This window comes from Alligator mississippiensis, chromosome 8 (assembly GCF_030867095.1).
Source record: "Alligator mississippiensis isolate rAllMis1 chromosome 8, rAllMis1, whole genome shotgun sequence".
In the NCBI taxonomy this organism is placed as follows: Eukaryota; Metazoa; Chordata; order Crocodylia; family Alligatoridae; genus Alligator; species Alligator mississippiensis.
The window spans coordinates 4,802,816-4,814,654 of NC_081831.1; the positions used below are offsets into that span (position 1 = coordinate 4,802,816).

The 11,839-nt window shown below is 42.5% G+C and overlaps 1 long non-coding RNA gene across 1 annotated transcript; it reads right to left on the reverse strand.

Moving 5' to 3' along the window:
* Positions 1 to 1,059: 1,059 nt before the first annotated feature.
* LOC132252079 (uncharacterized) lies at positions 1,060 to 6,139 on the reverse strand. Its single transcript, XR_009463791.1, has 2 exons — positions 3,021 to 6,139; positions 1,060 to 2,736 (listed from the first exon to the last, which is right to left on the reverse strand). It is a non-coding gene; the product is annotated as an uncharacterized LOC132252079 (long non-coding RNA).
* Positions 6,140 to 11,839: the final 5,700 nt, after the last annotated feature.

An 11,839-nucleotide genomic window follows, 5' to 3' on the forward strand; every position in this document is an offset into this window, starting at 1 on the left:
TCACGATCTAGGGTAGTTAAAGAGCAGGGGAGCTGGTTTGCATTTGTTTTCCCAAGTCTAATTCTGTTTTCTTTTTAATGAGCCCGTTGCAGTGCGAGTGAGACAGCGCAGCACAGACTAGCAGGGCTTCTCTTCCTCAAAAGACCTTGCTAGCAGTGGTTTTATTATACACTTGGCTGGCATCTGTTCTTTTGTTTAAGACTCCCTCCGGCTTGAAGCACTACTTGTTTCCCCTTCAGACCCAGCCAAAGTCAGGATCTCACTGAGACCCTGCTCTGTGTGCCAGGCTTGGGGAACTCAGACTCAATTAAGCGGGACAGTTTCCAAAGATTTTCCACAGGTTTTTCCTGTTCTGTGTACTCAGAAATGCTTGGCTTGTCTTCCAGGATCTTCAAAGGCAGGAGACAGAGCGGGACATGTGGATGCCCCATGGCAGGTTGTGACACCTTTTCGGAGCATGGCAGGCTTGTTATTCATGCAAGATAGAGCCAGACGCCACTGAATATGATTGGAGAGGTATTCCCAATGCTCCCAGGGGCACATGCGGAGATACTAGCTGTGGGCTGTCACCGAAAACATGGAGAGACAAAATAACTTGTGAATGGAAGAATTCAAGGTTCCCTCTCTCGATCCACTCCAATAGTCTTTGTAAGCCCAGATCTGAGTCCATATTTCATAGTTTAGGCTAATCTCTAAGGTTAAGGGCTGTGAAATCTATACTAGTACTTACAAAATAAATTAAAAGTCTAATTTTAACATACCATTCTGAAATGAATATCAATGAAGAAAATGCTTTCAGATCAATCCAAGACATTCTTTCCATACAGAGATGTGTATAAAGGCAGTAAATCAAGGAAATCGGCTCCCGTCATCTAGCTCCACCCACTTGTGCAACCCAACAGGGGCTTAACTCCTTTGGCAGCAAGCATGACATTAAACAGACAATGAACAAAAACTGGCTCGAGGAAAACCAAAATACACATGTGCCACTACGAAGACCCTTTTAAGCATGGAGTGTATTCAAATAGCCACATCAAACCAAAAAAGAGAACGCCAGCGGTAATTACAGAAGGACTTTATTTTGGGCCTCATGATTATTTGGTGTATTATTATTTGTTGAGGGCAAGCAGCTCGCTCTGCACTTTGCAGACAAAAAAAGTTTGTTCTGCATGTCTCTGACCCTTCCCAAAAACAGCCCCAAGCAAAATAAAAGAAAAACCAGGCTGCTTGAGCAGATCCATCCCAGATCCATTTTCTCACGTGGGCCAGCTTCCTAGTTTTTTGTGCCCCAGATTTCTGTCACCAGCCAGTCTAGAGCTGGATTTGAATTCAGCCCTTGGATCCGAAGGCTTGAACTTCGGGCACGGATGACGGAAACTGAATACGGAGCCAAAGCTTTCTCTATAATGCTTCAAATCTGAATATCTCCTTCAAATTCAGGAAATCTTTGGATCCGTATCTCAGCTTTGTTACTCTATCCCTGCCTGTGAAGAAAGCTTTGCACGATGTTGTACAGAGCCGCGCAGAAAGCTCACAACACAGCTCCAAACCATATGAAATTTGCCGTAAGCTTTTAGCCAACCTGCATGGAAAGCTATTTAAGGAACACGGCCCTTCTGAGCAGATCCATGGTTTTTTGCATCAAAATCATGTGAAATTTGCCATTCCCAGTGGTGCTGACATGAAACCGGCTGAAACTCAGAAGGTCTGACACAGTTTTGCTTTCTGAGTTTAGGTTTGTTTAAGTGACTCAAAGGGTGCATGGCCGTCTGGATGGAAGCCAAAGAAAATGTTTGTGTGAATCCCTGTGAAGTGGACCTCTGTCCACCCCGAGCTCCTTACGGTCTAATTGTTTTATATTTTATTTCATGCAATGTCCCCCTCTCTCCGTGTGACAACCGGGGTCATTCACATGGCCCGTGCGACAACAGCGAAACACTTTCTGGTTTCCTCGCGTGGTGTTAGCAGCCTCTCTTGTCTTCTGGATTTGCTCTTTGAAAGCAATTCTTTCTGCTTTGATTTTTGAGAACTGAATCACAGAGTTTGGATCTTGACTGAGCTCCAAACCCAAACCTCCCCAAAGACCAAGCCTGCTTGGATGTGTTGTTCGGTAATTGATTCTGGAAGTGTGCAGTAGTCCAGAAGTTTGAACCATGCGTCCTCCCACTTTCTCCCCTCAAAGAGAAGAGCCCCTTCAGAGGAAAGAGCATCGCTGCACTCTGGAAATAGGCTCCCTCTTCCATTGCACCTTTCTGTCTGTGCAAGAGGCTAGGGCACCCGCGTTCTGGTTTGTGTCCATCTCTTTTTCTTCAGTAAACTGAGAAAACTCCAGTTTTTAGTCACTAGGTAATTGTTTCCTTAACACTATAATTTCAAGCCATGCTGGCAGGCTTGAGAAGTCTAAAGCTGCAAACTTTCCAAGTAAAGATGAACAAGAGAGACAATGATCTAATCCCAATTGATACAGAGGCCAAGAAAATGTTATTGAGAAACCGATTCAAAGTCGCAGCTGCAAGCCTTTCCCCTTGTACTAAAGAGGATCTTTTGGAAGATGCTCAGTCCCGACCGTGACATTCATTGCATTCCAGACAGGAAATTTCTCTGGACTGAAAGACGGGCGAGCATTGCAGTTCCACGCTGCCTCCTTCCAGGACGTCGAACCAGCAAGGGCTGAGATCAGTTAAGCGGCACGATGTTTTCTGGCAAGACTTCTCCACTGTTACAGCACTGTGCAGTCTACCGATAAATAGGAGAGACCCGTCAGGGTACACGCGACAGTTTTTACAATTCCCCAAAACTCATGTCCCATCCAAACCCCTTTACTGGAATCAGGCTGGGGCACTGTGCCAGCGTGATGGCTTCTCTTCCCCCACGACGCAAGGCTCTCTTATTAAAGAGAAAAGGGTGGCCAGGGACTACTCAATCATTTAGCAACCTCCTGGTGGCTGCAACAAGCCCTTTGTGGCCATGGAGAGCCATGTCTTCAGGTCAGTGTTTCTGGTCGTTCGTGATAACCTTACCTTAACCACCTGTGCAACGTGCCGCTAAGTTGCATGCTAATTCATGAGAATAAATGTCTTTCAGCTCTGTCTGCTGGACACAGTGAAGTGCTGCTGCTTTTGAGGCTTCTTCACCGTCTTGGGCTCCCTTCTGCATCTGAAAGAGCTCATCGGAAACCTCAGGAGGGGTTTCTGAAGATAAATGCAGTTATATATTCCCCCCCAAATGGGCTAGAGCATGCCCCATTTGCCAGGATGGGAGATTCACTGATTCCCCAGAGAGCAGACATACTCGCCTACCATGGAAAAGACATCCACTGATGTATTTCTGATCTGTCTTGAAGCAAGAAGGATAAGCAAGCTTGTACGAAAAGCTGTTTTCACAGGCTTTCCAATTCTGTTTTACAGATGCAAGAGGTTTGGGTTGATGGTGCGTGTAACTCAGTGCTTTCATGTCACTGCGGGAGTTCATACAAATATTTCCTGCAGCTCAGATCCCCGTGGATGACAGCAGCCTTGGAGTTTTACAATAACAGTAAGAGCAAACTCCATTGAAATCACTGCATGTCCCGTGGCTTTTATGCAAAACCATAAACCAGACCCAGCATCCACTTCATCCACATTTCGTTCAATGTATTTATAAACCTCAGCAGGTCTTTCAGTGAACCCAGGTTGAACCTGAAGTTTGTAAAGAAAACCTCAAAGTTTCACACGGTTTTGCGCTGCACTGCCAGCACTTTTATACAACCCTTCCTTGGGTTGGATGTCTGCAACTTCTGCTGCCTTATCTGAACGGAGACTTTGAACTTCTTGAAGTTCACTCTGATTAATTTAAGATTCTTGAGGCCAGGTAGGACTCCGAGTTATCAAGAAAACACCGATTTGGAAGACACCAAAAGAAGGGAGTTTCCTTCCCTAACTTACTAATTGAGAAAGACCATGCAGTGATGACTTGGATGGGCCGAGCTGACTAGGCAAGCAAGATCAGGACATCTTTCAAGGACGGTCTTGGTTGTGGATATGGGTTAGCAAGATGCAGGGTACTGGCTAGGTGGAAGAGAGTAGCAGGGGGCTGCTTCAGGTGAGCAGCACACCCCTAAATTTGTCCATAACTGATCTGAAATAAGCCCACAACACACCTGTGGTAAGCAAGCATCAGCCGAGAGGAGATGAAATGCATTTTCCCAACCCTGACCCTCTTTAGAGGGTGTGCTTGTTTTCACCGCTGAGAAGAGCGGTGGGTTATGAAAACAAGAAGGGGGCATTTCAAAACCGTTAACAACATCTGCAGGCTTGTAGGAATGTGTCAGATAGTTAATTATTGTGTTGAACTGTAATTCTGCCTTCCCAGAACATAAAGTGGTTTGTTTGGGTAGTTTTCCCTCCTTGCTGAAGATAAAGGAGTTAAGATTAATCATTAAATCTCCATCTTGATCCATGTAGGTCACACACTGAACCTAAGTCAGACATTATAGCATTTAGCAACCTTATCTCCTTTATAATAAAGAGCAAGCAGGAAGCCGAGGCTGTTGTGCATTTTATTTTTTTTTTTATTATAAATTTATTTAAAGAAAAGCCATCTTAAAAATGGTTGGGGGAGGGGGAGAGATCCTCCAAGCAGCAGCTTCTGTAAACAGGATGAAATCAGATAAAGAAATTACTGTAAAAATATTGCCTCATCTCCAAAGCTCAGAACTTTTTTTTTTTCTTTTGCTCTTTTTTATCTTTGAGAAAGATAATGAAAGAGGAAGCTTGAAACCACATTTCCATTGATGTTCGAATACACAACTGCTGGATTTAAGAACTGGAGGAGATCAAAGAGAATGGTTTTCATTCCGATAAAATTATACCAGTTCTGGTATAGGGTGATGGGCTCATTTATGAACTCTATAAGGCAAATAGTTGTTAAGGCACCTTCTTCTATTTTTTTCCTTTCCTTTGCTAAGAACTAAATGAAAAATGCCTGGAATTCCTAAGGATTAATTAGAAGTGTAGCTAATAATGTTATAATAGATACATAGTAATAGTGTGCGTCTCTTTTAGAAAGCTCTCTGGGAGCACAAAACATCTGTACCGTCCGAGGGGAAAAGGAATGTCTGTTCTTTGCTACTGTATATTACAGTTCACATGATGTGAAAACTTAAATAGCATTAGATTATAAAAGCATGTATTCTGATACCACGCTACAGTGATTTAATGTTTTACGAACACACAATCTTGCATTCATTGCCAAATATATGAGACGGTTGTCACTAATAAAAGCGTTTCCCCCTTTCTTGATTCCATAGCAAATGGGCAGTCTACATGGTCTTTAAATATATAATTGTTATGACTATTTTTATTATTGTTGTTGTTGTTGTTATTATTATTATAAATCAGAAAATGTATGTATAAAATGCAAAAAGGACATACCTGCATGGGGTGAGAAATCATTAACACTGCTCTACTCATGAATTCATCACATGCTTGTGCCAGTATCTGCTGACTTCAGCGGGGTGCCATACGGACCTCTGTCTGCACAAAGTTCTTTGTACAACTACGGACTAAGCATTACATCAGGAGCTATTGCAGTCAAAGTATCATAGCTTTGATACTATGATATAGTCATTTTGATCTATAGCGTCATTTTGATCTTAAAGCCTGGTTCATAATGACCTCATATATATATGTATGTATATGTATATATAGAGAGAGAAAGAGACACACGTATATATATATCCTTGAAGATCTGAAAGTGTCCTAGGAAGTCTGCTACTGCAGGAATGAATTCACCCACCGCCGCACCACAGCCACCTTTCGAATGGATTCCAGTGCTTTCTTTGTAATTGCCTGGCAACACTACCTCTCAGCTCAGGAAAAATACCACAAGCAATTAAAAACGTAGGAGGAATTGAGGGAGGCATCTTAGAATTATCTGAAAAAAGAGTTTGAGCGAGATTTATGGTCTCGGTTTCTTTCTAGTCGCGCCGTTACCAGGAGAGTCCCCGTCCTTTGATTGCCTTGTGCAAATTAGAAGACGACCAGCCTAGGCTGGGGTTAAGTTGATAATGACAATGGCCCGCGGGATCAGCGATATTATGTTTCTAACATGCAATTTATTGAGAATATGTGTAAAAGTACAGAGGCGCAGCCTTTAGCGTGAGTCGGAGCCGAGACCATGAGAAGCACCTACCTCTGTCATGTAGCTGCAGGCTGGATAGCCTTTTAATGAATGTTGACATCATTAGCAGAAGCAGCAGGATCCTGCACGGGGCTTTGATAATTTGGATGGTTTCGGTTTTTCCTCCAAAGTCAGTGAAATGAAGGGCTAGACCTCATCAGGAAAAGGAGACTATTTTGTGGAAAGTTCTCTCTTTATTAAAAAGATATTGTTTAAAGATATAAATGATAACGCTTTTGGGCATGAGCCAGTCACAAAGGCTCATAATGACCTACGCTGCACAGTTAACACTAGCTCTGTCTGCAATTCCAGACTTTATCAATGAACCATCCACATTCAAAGCCTCAGACCTGAGGTTGGAGGTATTTTAAGCCTGGGCTAGGTTATCTGACCGAGAACACAGGCTGCACATTAGCTCAAGCTCAATCTTATGCTCATCTACTTTGTGGTGAGGACACAGTCTACATCACTGAAGGACTAATCACACAGTCCTCCCATACCGTCCTACCATTCCTCTAAAAGGCAGACAACTTCTCCTACAATTGACTGGGACAGGATCTTAGAGCATCTCAGCCCCAGGAACAATGCCATATGAGGGTATAGGATCTTCTACTCCTGGTAAGTGTAGAAGCAAAAAGGCCATAATAGTATGGATCTGACAGTCTACATAATCCTATGTCCACAACAAATCTTAACAGGGGTGCTCCATCATGGGTGCTGTAAAATCCTTCGAAGGGTGACTTGGGGTACCACGCAATATTAGCACTGTTAGGTATGCACAGTTCAAAAGATAAACCCAGAGATTTTTAAATAGGAATCCAGAGTATCAAAAACATTCTGACCAGTTGTGGGTTTTTTAAAGTGTTGGCAACAAAAGAGTTGCTCTCTGATTTTTTCCATAGTCAACAAATTATTTCAATTTGTTTTTGAAATGAGGTGCCATTACATTCAGAAAAGTTATGGAGGGTGCCGTGGGTCTAAAAGAGGTTGAGGACCACTGCTCTAATGCAAGGTTTGAGGCAGGGGTGGTAGCGAGTTGGAGAAGACATCCAATTTTCATTTTTCTACCAGTTTCTGTGAATAAACAGGCCTTTGGCAATAAAAACAAAAGAGCATTTTCTTATAAAACCATACCCCTTTCTCCAGGTGCCGTGGCAGAGAAATGCCTTCTCTAGCAATAATATAGCTACATATGTCCTACACCAAATGCAGGCCTGTCAGTCTGAGCCTGCTCCTATAATTTGTCTCTTAATTATTTTTATTAAAATGTTAAAGCAAATTTGGATTTTGTAGTCTTCCTTCTGCCAAGTCACTTATCAGATGTGGCGTGTACCTCAAAGGAGCTTGGAATGGGCAAGCTTCTAGCCCAAATTATTTTAACATGGTTTCCTTTCTCGGCAAAGCGCCCCTTATGACAGCAACTTGAGCTGTCCAGTTCAAAGGAAAAAGTTACTTAGGCTTAAAAATAGTTTGAGTTTGTGCTGGGCATAGAGAGCTCCTAGTGCAATTAAAATGGTGGTTAACAAAGTTGCTTCTAGTAAATGGTGCTGTTCTCAATTAAGTGACCACAAAAAGCATCGTTAACAAGAGTTAAGCCAGCTCCTGGATCATGTGCTTGAGGTAGCCAATGGAAGCCAATAAACAGCATCGTAAGTTAACATTCAATAGTTTAAGCTGACACTTGGAAACCAGAGATGCTTTACTGCTTGAATTCAAGCCATTGGAGCTTCAAAGTCAAGAACTGGTTTCTGTAACAAGGTTTGACCTCATGTCCAGGAGTTTGTGACTGTTTTAACTTCAGACGGACACACTCCGATCGCCTAATTTTGGAACCAATTTTGGAGCATTATTAGATTTTCATTCCACGCTATGGGGACTGAAGAAAAGAGCAGAGTGAGGACAGAGTGATGAAATGGGGGAAACTTGGGTTGAAAGAGCAGTCAAAGTGAAAATCAATCAATATATACAGCAAGATTGATAGGAAGAACGTATTCAGAAAGACCAAGACACGTTACAGATCAAGATGCCTATTGTTATCCCCATCTGGATATAAAGCTACAGGTGGGGGACAGTACAAATTAGGCTAGAAATTGGAAGGTCATTTCTAAACATTCAAGAAGTAAAGTTTTAGGACGATCTTATTTGCCCCTACAACCATAGTAGTGTGGAGCAAAAAATCCTCCTAGTTTCTGAGGTGTTTCTTGATCAGTTTAGGAAAGGTTGCCTCTGATCGCAGGCAACCGGACTCTGACTCCGTCCTGTTTTCCATCTAAAGTAATAATAATCATAATACCTGGAAAACTTCAACTTTCTTTAATTCCTACAATGAATGCGTCTGCCTTTAAAGCCATGGGCTATTATGGGACGTGATGCTTGTAAAACATCTTTAAATTCAGCTGAAAAGACTATTTGATTATGACTTCTCAAAAATATGTTAGACTAATCCAGTAACAGGCCATTTCATAAATAGCAGTGATGCTTTATAATGAACATATAGCACGTAGCAACAAATAGGGCATCTTAGACACCTCTAATAATTTACAGTGGTTCAGAGTCATCAGTAATAGACTTCAGGAAATAATGGCATTGCTGTATCAGCTCTCTTAATTCATGCTGTCAGATCCTATAGATCATAGAAAGGGGCTGAGACTGCTCAAGAAAGGCACTAGGATACAGTATGGCCAAGTCCCAGGATAGCTGATGCTTTTCTTAAAAACCCAGCTCCCGGAGTCATGTGATTAGGTTTTGTTGAAAAACAAAAGTAAACGTCTGGCCTGTTGTCATGAAAGATATCATTTAGAGACACTCCCGAATTGAAAAGAGTTGGGAATTGGGGATTGTCCCTCAGTTTGGTAGTAGCTGGTTAGGTAGTTAGGGACAAAGGGTCGATAGAGGTTTTCCAGTGCTCCACTAGTAAAGTGCATTGTTTAGTTCTTCTCATCTATGTGTGCCTGTATTTATTGAACCCAGTGACCACTTCATGGCCCTTAAGACTGGAGAGCAGAGCTTACGAACATGACCCAAAAGCTCAGAAATCAGAACAAATGATTGCAGTTTGTTTTTATTCTCGTGCTTTGGGATGATCCTCCTTATAACCGTCTGAATGCTTAGCGCTCATGTTGCTACTTTGGCCCACTAATCCCCTTCTCATTGGATGGCTTGACTGGGGAGTGGCCTTACTCCAGCAGTAAAGGATTTGCAAGGCAAAGATCTCACCCTCTGTGGTTGATGTTCTCTATAATTTTGTCTCCTTTTATTTCCTTCTCATTATGGTTTCCTCCCCCCGTTCTAGTCTTATCGTTTTAGCCTTTTCCCCTTTTCCTTCCACTTCTTCCAAGTCTCTCTCCTCCCCTGTCCTGCCCCCATTTTCTTTCTATTACTTCCTCTGTTGGTCCCCTGCCTCGGTTTTATCTGCCAGCACTATAGAAAGTTGCAGTCTGCTGCTTCTTCTATTTAATACAATCAGGACTGGGTCCACGGTGCAACATAGAGATGCATAAACACACAGATTAATCCATTGAATGATTTGAGGTGAATGCTACTAGGAAGCCTCATAAGCCTGCAGTCCGGTTTGTGCCTTTTGCTTCCCAGTAGTACTTCCAAGCTCAGCTCTCTAGTATAAGATGCTGTTAATGGTATGTGTTGAGCTCAAAGAAAGAAAGAATCTCAGTCTGCTCCTAGCTATGTGCCAGCACAGGGTGTGTTTCTTGGACATCTCACTGCCTGTGTACTCCCAGTCAGCGACCTGGTTTCAGCCCAATTGCTAGCTGTCCTTGGGTTGGTTTGGTTTGGTTTGGTTTGGTTCTCTTATCTATCATACCAGGTCTTTGGAGGCAACGATGAGACAGTTTTCTGGAGCTCATAGCTCATGAAAGACACTGACCTTCCAGTTGTGCACAGTGAACACGTTCAAAATAAGTCCCTCTGAAATTCAGAATGAGCTCATCAACATTAATGCTGCATAAATTTGCAAGCAGATGGCTGGAGACATTCAGCTAGCTGGAATGCGCTCTATAATGGTAGACCATACTTACATGTGGCAGACAGCTGAGCTTTGGCCTGAGGTAGGGTATACCACTCCCAATTTAACAGCCCATGAAGATTGTATTTACAGTCACGGCTATTACCAAACATGAGGGTGCATTTAATATTAACATCTAATAATAAATACAGTATTTTACAATCATTTATAATAGCATCGTTCATTTTAAAGGGCCCCAAATACCGTTGCAATCTCTCTTGCTATATATAGTTTTATATTATAGGACACAGAGTATTATGGAGAAGTGCCTGTCATGCTTAGATAGGGGTGCAACCAGTTTCTGTGATCTAAACTAATCTAAGTCTCATCTCTCCTACCCTCCTACCGATAAGAATGCATTGGGAAACCAGGAAAGTGGGAAATTGTCCTTTCTTCACTAAGAGAGAAGACCATTTTTACTGCAAAATTTAGGCAAATCTGTCAAGCCATTTTTAAGTTATTAGTCATTTTAAAAGTAATCTGATTTCAGTTATTCACTATTATCTATTACTTAATGTCTGTTTGTTTCCTTCTGGCTCAAAAATGACCTTTTCCCCTTCAAACTTCGTGTACAATTAATTTTTTTCATGTAACTGTGTATTCGGAAAAAAATAGGTTACAAATAAGCACAGTTGTGTAATGGTTTTTGTTGTGGATGTCGTTATGCTGAAACATTTGTTTACTTGTACTTGATAAAAAGAACGTGTTTTCACTTATTATGGAGGCAGCACATCCTAACATCGCTTTTTTAAGTACTTGGGTTTTGTAAATGATCTGTGAGGTAAATATATTGTTGCTTTTCGGTCGCTTTTTGCATTGATGGTGTTTGCTTTTGGAACATACGTATATATGGTGAATTCCTCCCTGGTACCTACATCCAGGTAGATATATGGGTCCAGGGCTATATGCAACTCTTAAGTACCACTTATTGAAAGCTTAATTGGATTTAAGTCTTACTGAAAATTAACTTGGATTTAAGTATTGGATAAAACTTCCATATGGGTGAAGGTTGCCCGTACTGTCTTCATTTGAACCTGACCAGGTTAACTCATGCAGAAGTGTAGTCACAGCTAGGGATGAGCAGAACAACTATTTCTGCACAGCAACACTGCACAGCAGTTTAGGGCGGTGATGCTGCCTAAAGACAATTGTCCTGTTCTGTTAAAACTGCTGCGGGAGCTGTAGACAGCGAGTTGCTGCAGAGAGTTATCGTCGCCATCATTTAGCATTTATATTATGGGACACACAGAGGCCTTAGGCAGGTGGGGGTCCCTTACGGTACTGCCGTCTAATGCACTCCCATCTAATGCACTCCCATCTGATGCAGGACTGATCCTGCAATCTTTGATGGCAGAGAATATCTAGATAGTTGCTTTAGACTATCTATTTTTGAGCGCCAGCCAGCAGGCTAGCTAGGGAGGAGCACAAAGGGAGGAGCCTTACCTACTGCACTGAATCCCTGACACCACTCTCCCTGGCCACCCACGGGATTGCATGGAAGTCTCCTATTCTCGTGCCCGGCAGGTGTAAGGGCAGCTGCTCTAGGGAGAACAAGGTTAGGGACCTGCCTGGCTGATGCATGGCAACTGGAGAAGAGGAGCACGAGGCTGCATCTCCTTCGCTAGCCATCCCCTCCTTCACAGCAGAGACCTGCGGCTC